The sequence below is a fragment of the Spinacia oleracea genome, chromosome 5 (assembly GCF_020520425.1).
Source record: "Spinacia oleracea cultivar Varoflay chromosome 5, BTI_SOV_V1, whole genome shotgun sequence".
Taxonomy (NCBI): Eukaryota; Viridiplantae; Streptophyta; class Magnoliopsida; order Caryophyllales; family Amaranthaceae; genus Spinacia; species Spinacia oleracea.
The window spans coordinates 121,073,854-121,082,471 of NC_079491.1; the positions used below are offsets into that span (position 1 = coordinate 121,073,854).

An 8,618-nucleotide genomic window follows, 5' to 3' on the forward strand; every position below is an offset into this window, starting at 1 on the left:
TCAAGACCTCACAGCTAACCACAATCCAGCATTATACATATGAAAAGTGGGACAAAGTGGACCTTTGACAAGAGTCAATACAACTGTAGTTCATACATCAAACAGTCAATCCAATATGCTCACCTGTCTTATCAGCTTGAATCATCAAAATACAAGTTCGAACCAAAGGGGCACAGGGAATTAATTGTCTAAATCTCATTGATCAACACGTATTTTTGTATTTTTAATTTTTTTAAAGCAAAAATTATCAAAGCAAAAACTATCCTAAAGAAGCAACCAAACACACATACACTAAAAACAATAGAAAAGAAGAAGGGAAAACATACCAATATGTACAAGAAGCAAATACCCCCCCCCCCCCAAGCTAAATCGGACAATGTCCTCATTGGCCAAAGGGGTATGGAATCTTCACCAATATCATCATCATCACCATTATCATCGCCACCCACCTGTCCACCACTCGGACCCGCACCAGAACTCCCTTGCCCACGTCATGGGCAAATCGACTCGCCAGTTGGCTCTCAAAATGATCGAACCGGCTCTCGAAGTGACTCTCAAGCCGGTCAAATCGGCCCCATAATTGACTCTCAAATCGATTGAAATGGGAAGTGAGAGCGTCTTGGTTAACCTCGAGTTGCCGGAATCTAGCATATATGATCTCTGGGTCTAGGGGGCCGGGCTCACCAGGCTGGCCTGCAGCCCGTGCTACATCTCTGAAATAGGCTTGCTCATGTATAGGTTGCTGAACAGGAACCTGCTCAGCGGGGATGTCATAAAGATAACTAGCCTGATCGGGGATAAAAGCTGTGAGAGCAGTATTAGGTAGTGTGAAAAGAGGCTTCCCATTAAACATCCATTGAATCTCTCCAGGCACTAGACTATGGTTTAAGGGCCTAATCCACCCTTGCCTCTCCATATAGAGAAGTGTCATGGCAATACCACCCTCTATGCCCAGTCTCTGGCTGAACAAAATTTGCCACACTCATAGCTAGGTGTGTGATCATGCCTCCCAACACAATGGGACGGGTGGATGACTGCTTCCCGAGAGCCTGAAAATGTAGGGCCATGTGGTGGGCTACATTGATCTTGCAAGAATTAGCTCCCCTATACACCCAACTTCCCAAAATCATCAACTCAGTACTCCAGACATTATTAGGCTCAAATCTCCCAAAGAAAGTCAACCCGAAGAACCGTTGGCCTACCCTAAGCAAGGGGTGTTGGAAGGAAGTGGCATGGAGATGTTGCACATCCTCTGTTACCTCTCCTGTTAAAGTGGTCCACAATTCCAAAACATTGTAGGGAGCGGGGGGTTCCTTAGGTCCGCCTACATTCATACCATACACTCGGGCAAAATCTCTCATAGACATGCGGTAATTTTGATTGAACATTTGGAAAGATACATGCGTAATTTCACTACCACGCCCTTTTTCTACATTGAAACTACTCAAGCATTCGAGAGTGAGACGTGCATAGGTTCTTTTTACCACAAATGTCATACATTCTACCTATACCAGCATGTTGAAATAGTTTTTTCAATTCTTTATCAATCCCTAACTTGTTCAGACTTTCCTTATGTAACCAACGAGTGGGATGGATGGGTTTACCTTTGAGTTGCTTAAACCGGCGTTGTTGATCGTAGGACTCGAACACCTCATCCGGGTAAGTTGTATCTTGCTCAAGCTGCACTTCGGGAGGTGGTGAAGGTGCCCTACTCGTACTTGCCTCTGCCCTTGACCTCTTAGTTGGTGCCATTGATGGATTTTCAAGCTTTTTGGGTGAAATCCCTCTTTCAAGAATCTGAGTGAAAAACAAGGAATTGATACCAAGAGATGAAAGAGGGAAGGATGAGGATGATTTTGATGTAAGAAACTTGTAATTTGGTGGAGTAATGAAGGTGGTATGAGGATTTGAAGAGTTAGGGTTTTGAGGTTTAATGGAGATTGGGGAAAAAATTGAGGAGGAAGATGAGATGTGAGTATGAATGCCCGTGGAAACTGCTGCTGCTGCTATTCTGTTTCGGTATTTTTCCCGAAAACCGGCCGGTTTTCACAAACCTGCCGGTTTTCGCGAAAAGAGAAATCTCCTCTTCTGCTCGAAACCGGCCGGTTTCGCGAAACCAGCCCCCCCAGGTTTTCGCTGAAACTGACATTGGCTCCAAAGTTTCGAAAACCGGCCGGCCAGGTTCTCACAAACCTGCCGGTTTTTGGTTTTTCACTAAGTTCCTGATCCTTACGAAACCGGCAGGTTTCCGAAATCCTGCCACCCCGGTTTTCGCTATTTTTCCCTTCTTTTCCTTCAAAATTTCATTGGACGCTGATTTCTTGCTGTGCTTACGGAACCGGCAGGTTTTGATAAAACCGGCCGGTTTTCGCTGAATATTTTCACTTACGACCACCTGCACCCCAAAAATTTCTAAGGCAAGAATAAATGTTTAAGCTCGAAACCGGCAGGTTCCCACGAACCGGCCGGTTTTCCTTGCCTGTTAACACGACCATAATCCTCCAAATTGCTCATACTTGGTATTGAAATCTGCACATTACTCAAACGACCAATTGGTAAAATTCCACTCTCCTCACCTCTCTAAAGCTATAGAACCTAAACTAAGAACATAAGAAAACAGTAATAAACAAAATTAAAGGACATAAACTAAAATTCAAACCAAAGTAAGCAATAAAATACGGGTTGCCTCCCGCAAAGCGCTGGTTTATTTCTAGGTCCCGCTCGACCTTGTTACCTCGTATATGCATCTCATGGGGCGGAGGGATTGAGGTGATGAACCTCAACCACTCCTACAGTAGCCCCATCATGGTACAACTTCAGACGTTGCCCGTTAACTTTGAATCGCTCCCCATTATTATTTTCTACTTCAACTGACCCAAACTTGCTTACCATAGTCACGGTGAACGGCCCAGACCACCTAGACTTAAGTTTTCCAGGAAATAACTTAAGCCTAGAGTTGAAAAGTAGAACCTTGTCGCCCACCGCGAACTCTCTATGCAGAATGTGATTGTCGTGCCACCTCTTGGTCTTTTCCTTATAAATCCGGGCACTATCATATGCTTGTAATCGGAATTCATCCAGCTCATTCAATTGAAGTAACCGCTTCTCACCGGCTAACTTTGCATCCATGTGGAGCTGTTTGATTGCCCAATAAGCTTTGTACTCCATTTCTACTGGTAAATGACACCCCTTGCCATACACCAACCTATACGGGGAGGTACCAATAGGTGTCTTAAAGGCGGTTCTATATGCCCACAGAGTGTCATCTAGCTTATCGCTCCAATCCTTCCTAGACTTCGCCACCACTTTCTCAAGGATAGATTTGATCTCTCGGTTAGAGACCTCAACTTGCCCACTCGTCTGAGGGTGATAGGCTAGCCCAGTGCGGTGATAAACCCCATACTTGCGCAGGAGCGCATCCAGATGCTTCTCATGGAAGTGTGACCCTCCATCACTAATCAAAGCTCGCGGAACCCCAAATCTAGGAAAAATGACCTTCTTGAACAGAGAAATGACCGTTTTAGCGTCATTGGTAGGTGAGGCAACGGCTTCCACCCACTTCGACACATAATCTACAGCAACAAGGATATACCGATTACCCTTGGACGATGGAAATGGTCCCATGTAGTCAATTCCCCACACGTCGAAAACCTCAACCTCTAGAATTCCGTTCTGTGGCATCTCATACCTCCTCGAAATAGTGTCGGCCCTCTGGCACGCATCACAAGCCATAATGAAAGCCTATGCATCCTTGAACATAGTAGGCCAGTAAAAACCACATTGTGACAACTTAGCGTTAGTCTTTGACGGTCCATGGTGACCACCATAAGGTGAAGAATGAAACCTACTGATAATACCTTGGACTTCCCATTCCGGAACACAACACTTGTACAACCCCTCAGCAGTCTCACGAAACAAATAAGGGTCATCCCAAAAATAGAATCGAACATCATGGGGGAATTTCTTCTTCTGTTGATATGTAAGATCGGCCGGAAGAATACCCCCTACAATGTAGTTAGCAAAATCTGCAAACCATGGTGACTGACTGGCAAGTGCAAGTAGATGATCATCTGGAAATGAATCATCGATTGGTGTAGATCCCTTACCATCATCATACCTCAATCTAGACAAGTGATCTGCAACCACATTCTCAGCCCCTTTCTTGTCGCGAATCTCCAGATCAAACTCCTGTAGCAGTAGTATCCATCGGATGAGCCTAGGCTTGACTTCCTTCTTGGAGAGAAGATACTTAAGAGCCGCATGGTCAGTGTAGACTATCACCTTGGACCCTATATCAGGTAAGTACGAAATTTATCCAAGGCATAGACTATGGCTAGAAGCTCTTTCTAAGTAGTAGCATAATTAACCTGAGCTTCATCTAAAGTCTTACTTGCATAATAGATGGCATGCAAAACCTTTTCCTTTCTCTGACCCAAAACTGCCCCAACTGCATAATCACTTGCATCACACATTATCTCGAACGGAAGACCCCATTCGGGAGAATGAATGATAGGAGCCGAAATCAGTGCCTGTTTAATCCTGTCAAAAGCCTAAAGACAAGCATCAGTAAACACAAACGGGGCATCCTTGAGGAGGAGTTGGGTAAGTGGTTTAACAATTTTAGAAAAATCCTTGATAAAGCGGCGATAAAACCCCGCATGACCAAGAAAACTTCTAACACCCTTCACATTAACTGGAGGGGGCAATTGTTCAATCACTTGGACCTTAGCTCGATCCACTTGAATGCCCTTATCGGATATTAAGTGTCCCAAGACCACCCCTTCAGTAACCATGAAATGACACTTTTCCCAATTTAGGACTAAGTTACACTCTTCACATCTTTTCAAAACTTTAGTCAGATTTAGCAAGCAAGAATCAAAAGAAGTACCATAGACACTAAAATCATCCATAAACACTTCCATGATAGACTCAATAAACTCAGAAAAGATGCTCATCATGCAACGTTGGAAAGTAGCGGGTGCATTACACAGACCAAAGGGCATCCTACGATATGCAAAGGTACCATAGGGACAGGTGAAGGTGGTCTTTTCCTGATCGTCTGGATGTATGGGAATTTGAAAGAAACCAGAATAACCATCCAGATAACAGAAAAACTTGTGACAGGCTAGCCTTTCTAACATTTGATCAATGAAGGGAAGGGGAAAGTGGTACTTTTTAGTAGCAACATTCAGGCGCCTATAATCAATGCACATGCGCCAACCTGTGACTACCCTAGTTGGTATCAACTCGTTTTTCTCATTTCTAACCACAGTTGTCCCCCATTTCTTAGGCACTACCTGAACCGGACTCACCCACTTAGAATCAGACACAGCATATACAATACCCGCATCAAGCAATTTCATAACTTCAGCTTTTATAACATCTTGCATGACAGGGTTCAAATGACGCTGGGGTTGAATGCATGGTTTATGATTTTCATCTAGATGTATCCTATGCATGCAAAAGTCAAGGCTAATCCCCTTTAAATCATCAATACTGTACCCAATGGCCCTTTTGTGCTTTTTCAACACAATAAGAAGTTGGGATAACTGGTCTGCATCAAGTGCAGTACTGACGATCACAGGGCAAAGTTGTTCATCATCTAAAAACGCATATTTAAGGTTGGAAGGAAGAGGCTTAAGTTCGGGTTTCTTTACCTCTTTAACAGGACAAACCGGCCGAACTAACCTCTTCAATTTGGTGCTCTCTGGTTCGGACCCTTCACCAACAAGAGCCAATTCTAGAGCATCCACTTCAGCACTCCAAGAACTGCTATCACCTGCAGAAGATTCACAACAAAGCACTGCCTCCAAAGGATCTCTTTCGAGAACTTGGGAGACGTTATCACGAGTAATAAAATCAACTACATCAATACGATAGCATTGTTCTTCCTCTAGCATGGGACTTTTTAAGGCACTATTCAGATTAAAAGTCACCTTATCATCCCCAACAGACAAAGTCAATTTCCCACTTTTAACATCAATAACCGCCCCCGCCGTGTGAAGGAAGGGTCTACCTAAGATTATGGGAATTTGAGAATCCTCTTGCATGTCTAGTACCACAAAGTCTACAGGTATATAGAATTTACCTACTCTAACAGGGACGCCCTCTAAAACACCTAAGGGGTATTTGACAGAACGGTCGGCCATTTGCAGAGTGATATTGGTAACCTTAAGCTCACCCATATTCAGTTTAGTACAGACAGACAAAGGCATGACAGACACACTAGCACCTAAATCACATAAAGCTTTATCAATAAATACGGTGCCAATGTTACATGGGATGGAAAAACTCCCGGGGTCTTTAAGTTTAGGTGGAGACTTGTTTTGCAAATAAGCACTACATTCCTCAGTGAAAGCTACAGTCTCTACCTCACAAAAAGCACGTTTCCTGGTCAAAATATCTTTCATGAATTTAGCATAAGCAGGAACCTGTAAAATTAATTCAGTAAAAGGAACCGTTACCTGCAGATTTTTGACCACTTCCAAGAATCTGCCAAACTGCTTGTCTAGCTTATTCTTGAGTTGCCGGTTTGGGAAGGGGAGTGCAATAGGTGGTACTTGAATATCTGTCCCCTTCTTAACCTCAGTTGTAGCCTCATTCTCATTGACTACCTTTTCAGCTTCCTTACCATCCATAACTATCTTTGGGATTTCCTCACTGACCAGGCCACTAGCAGACACCCCATAATCAACCTCAACCGGCATAGAAGGACCATCATAATCCCTACCACTCCTCAATGTAATTGCATTAGCAGTTTCCCTATTTTCGGGCTGTGAAGGAAATTGGCCTGGTGGCCTCCCTGCAATAGTAGTAGCCATCTGTGCCAACTGTGTATCAATTATCTTGTTGTGAGCAGTAAGAGCATCGATCTTTGCATCCTTTTCACTTAGAGATTTTTGCATTTGTAGCATCATGTTCCTCATCTCTACTAGCATAGGGTCAGGCTGTGTGGCTTGAGGTTGTGGTGGTGGGGGTGGTGTGTGTTGTCTAGGGAACCTAGGTGGTCCACTAGACTGTTGGTTGTAGTTGTTCCGTGGTTGGTAGGATTGTTAATGTGGGGGTTGGTATGGTTGTTGCGGTGGATGTTGGACTTGGTGAGGGTTCTGGATATTGTTGCTCCTGTAGGATAGTAGAGGGTTGTTTTTGTAGCCCTCATTGTAAGAGTTGGAGAATGGGTTGTTTTGTTTGTAGGATTGAAATGCGTTACATTGTTCAATAGAGCTCCTACAATCCTGTGCATAATGACCAGACATTCCACAACTTTCACAAACAGTAGCAGGTTGGGCAGATTGAGCATTGGCTGCTTGCATATTATCAAACTTATAGTGTAAAGCAGTCAATTGGGCAGTTAATTGTTCAATAGAATTTAAATCATGCTTACCACCCCTATTTGATAGACCTCTAGGATTCCCATACTGGGCATTGTGAATGGCTATTTCCTCAATCACCTCCATAGCTCTAGGTACCTCAAGTTGCATGAACCTCCCACTGGCAGCCGAATCTAACAAACGTCTAGACTCATTGCCCAGACCATTATAAAACTGCTGAATCAAGAACCAATCATCCAGACCATGGTGCGGGAACTCTCTCTGTAAATCCTTGAATCTCTCCCAGACCTCGAACAAACTCTCATCTGCTTGTTGTGAGATACCTAATATCTGACCCCTCAGACGAGCTGTTTTCTCAGGTGGAAAATATTTAACATAAAAAGCACGAGCCAAGGACTCCCAATTAGTGATTTTCAAAGCCGCCCGATTCAACCCATTAATCCACAATTTGGCTTTCCCACTCAAAGAGAACGGGAAAAGTATCTCCATAGTCTGCTCCGGAGTCAATCCCTTTTGCTTGATGTTGAACAATATTGGATAAAGGACTGTATGTGAAGATTCGGATCTTCACCTGGTTCCCCACCGTACTGACGTCTCTCAATCATGTTAATCAATGCAGGCTCAATCTTGAAGGTCTCAGCTGCAATAGAAGGCATGATTGCCTTTTGTAGCACGGACAGACTTGGCTTAGAGTAATCTGTAAGCCGTGGGGTAGGTGGCGGTAGTGGAGTTTCGTCAGCCATCTCTATCTCTGAAACTGAATTTGTATCTGAAGGAAAAAGATCGCCAATATTATGATCAGAATCAGAGTAATTCCCACACTGTGCAATGAAAGTTCTTCGTCTACGAAAGGTTCTTTCGGGCTCAGGATCGAATGGAGTAAGATTACTAGTACCTACGGTCCTAGGCATAGACAAAGACTACAAAACAATGTGAGATCCGGTCTCAAGGAACGTGAGTTCCTTGAGTAGTAACAAACAATAATCTAGGATAAGCAATTAACAACAGAAAATAAAACCGTTTCCCCGGCAACGGCGCAAAATTTGACAGGCTAAATCACACTCCTATCAAAGATAAACCTAATGTTCACCAACTAAAAATATAGCAAGGGAAGCAGGGATCGTATCCACAGGGAAACAATGTTCTTTCTACTATTAATCGGTAATTCTAGACTATTGGGAAACAAGAATATGGATTGATTTGTATAATATAACTAGGACGATATTAAAATAGGGAAAAATCAGATATTAAAAGGTCTAGGGCATAGGTTCACCGATGAACAACATT

General features: G+C 43.5%; 1 non-coding gene across 1 annotated transcript; it reads left to right on the forward strand.

Annotated features, from left to right (window-relative positions):
- Positions 1–7,569: 7,569 nt before the first annotated feature.
- On the forward strand, positions 7,570–7,676 carry LOC130462165 (small nucleolar RNA R71). Its single transcript, XR_008922302.1, has one exon. It is a non-coding gene; the product is annotated as a small nucleolar RNA R71 (small nucleolar RNA).
- Positions 7,677–8,618: the final 942 nt, after the last annotated feature.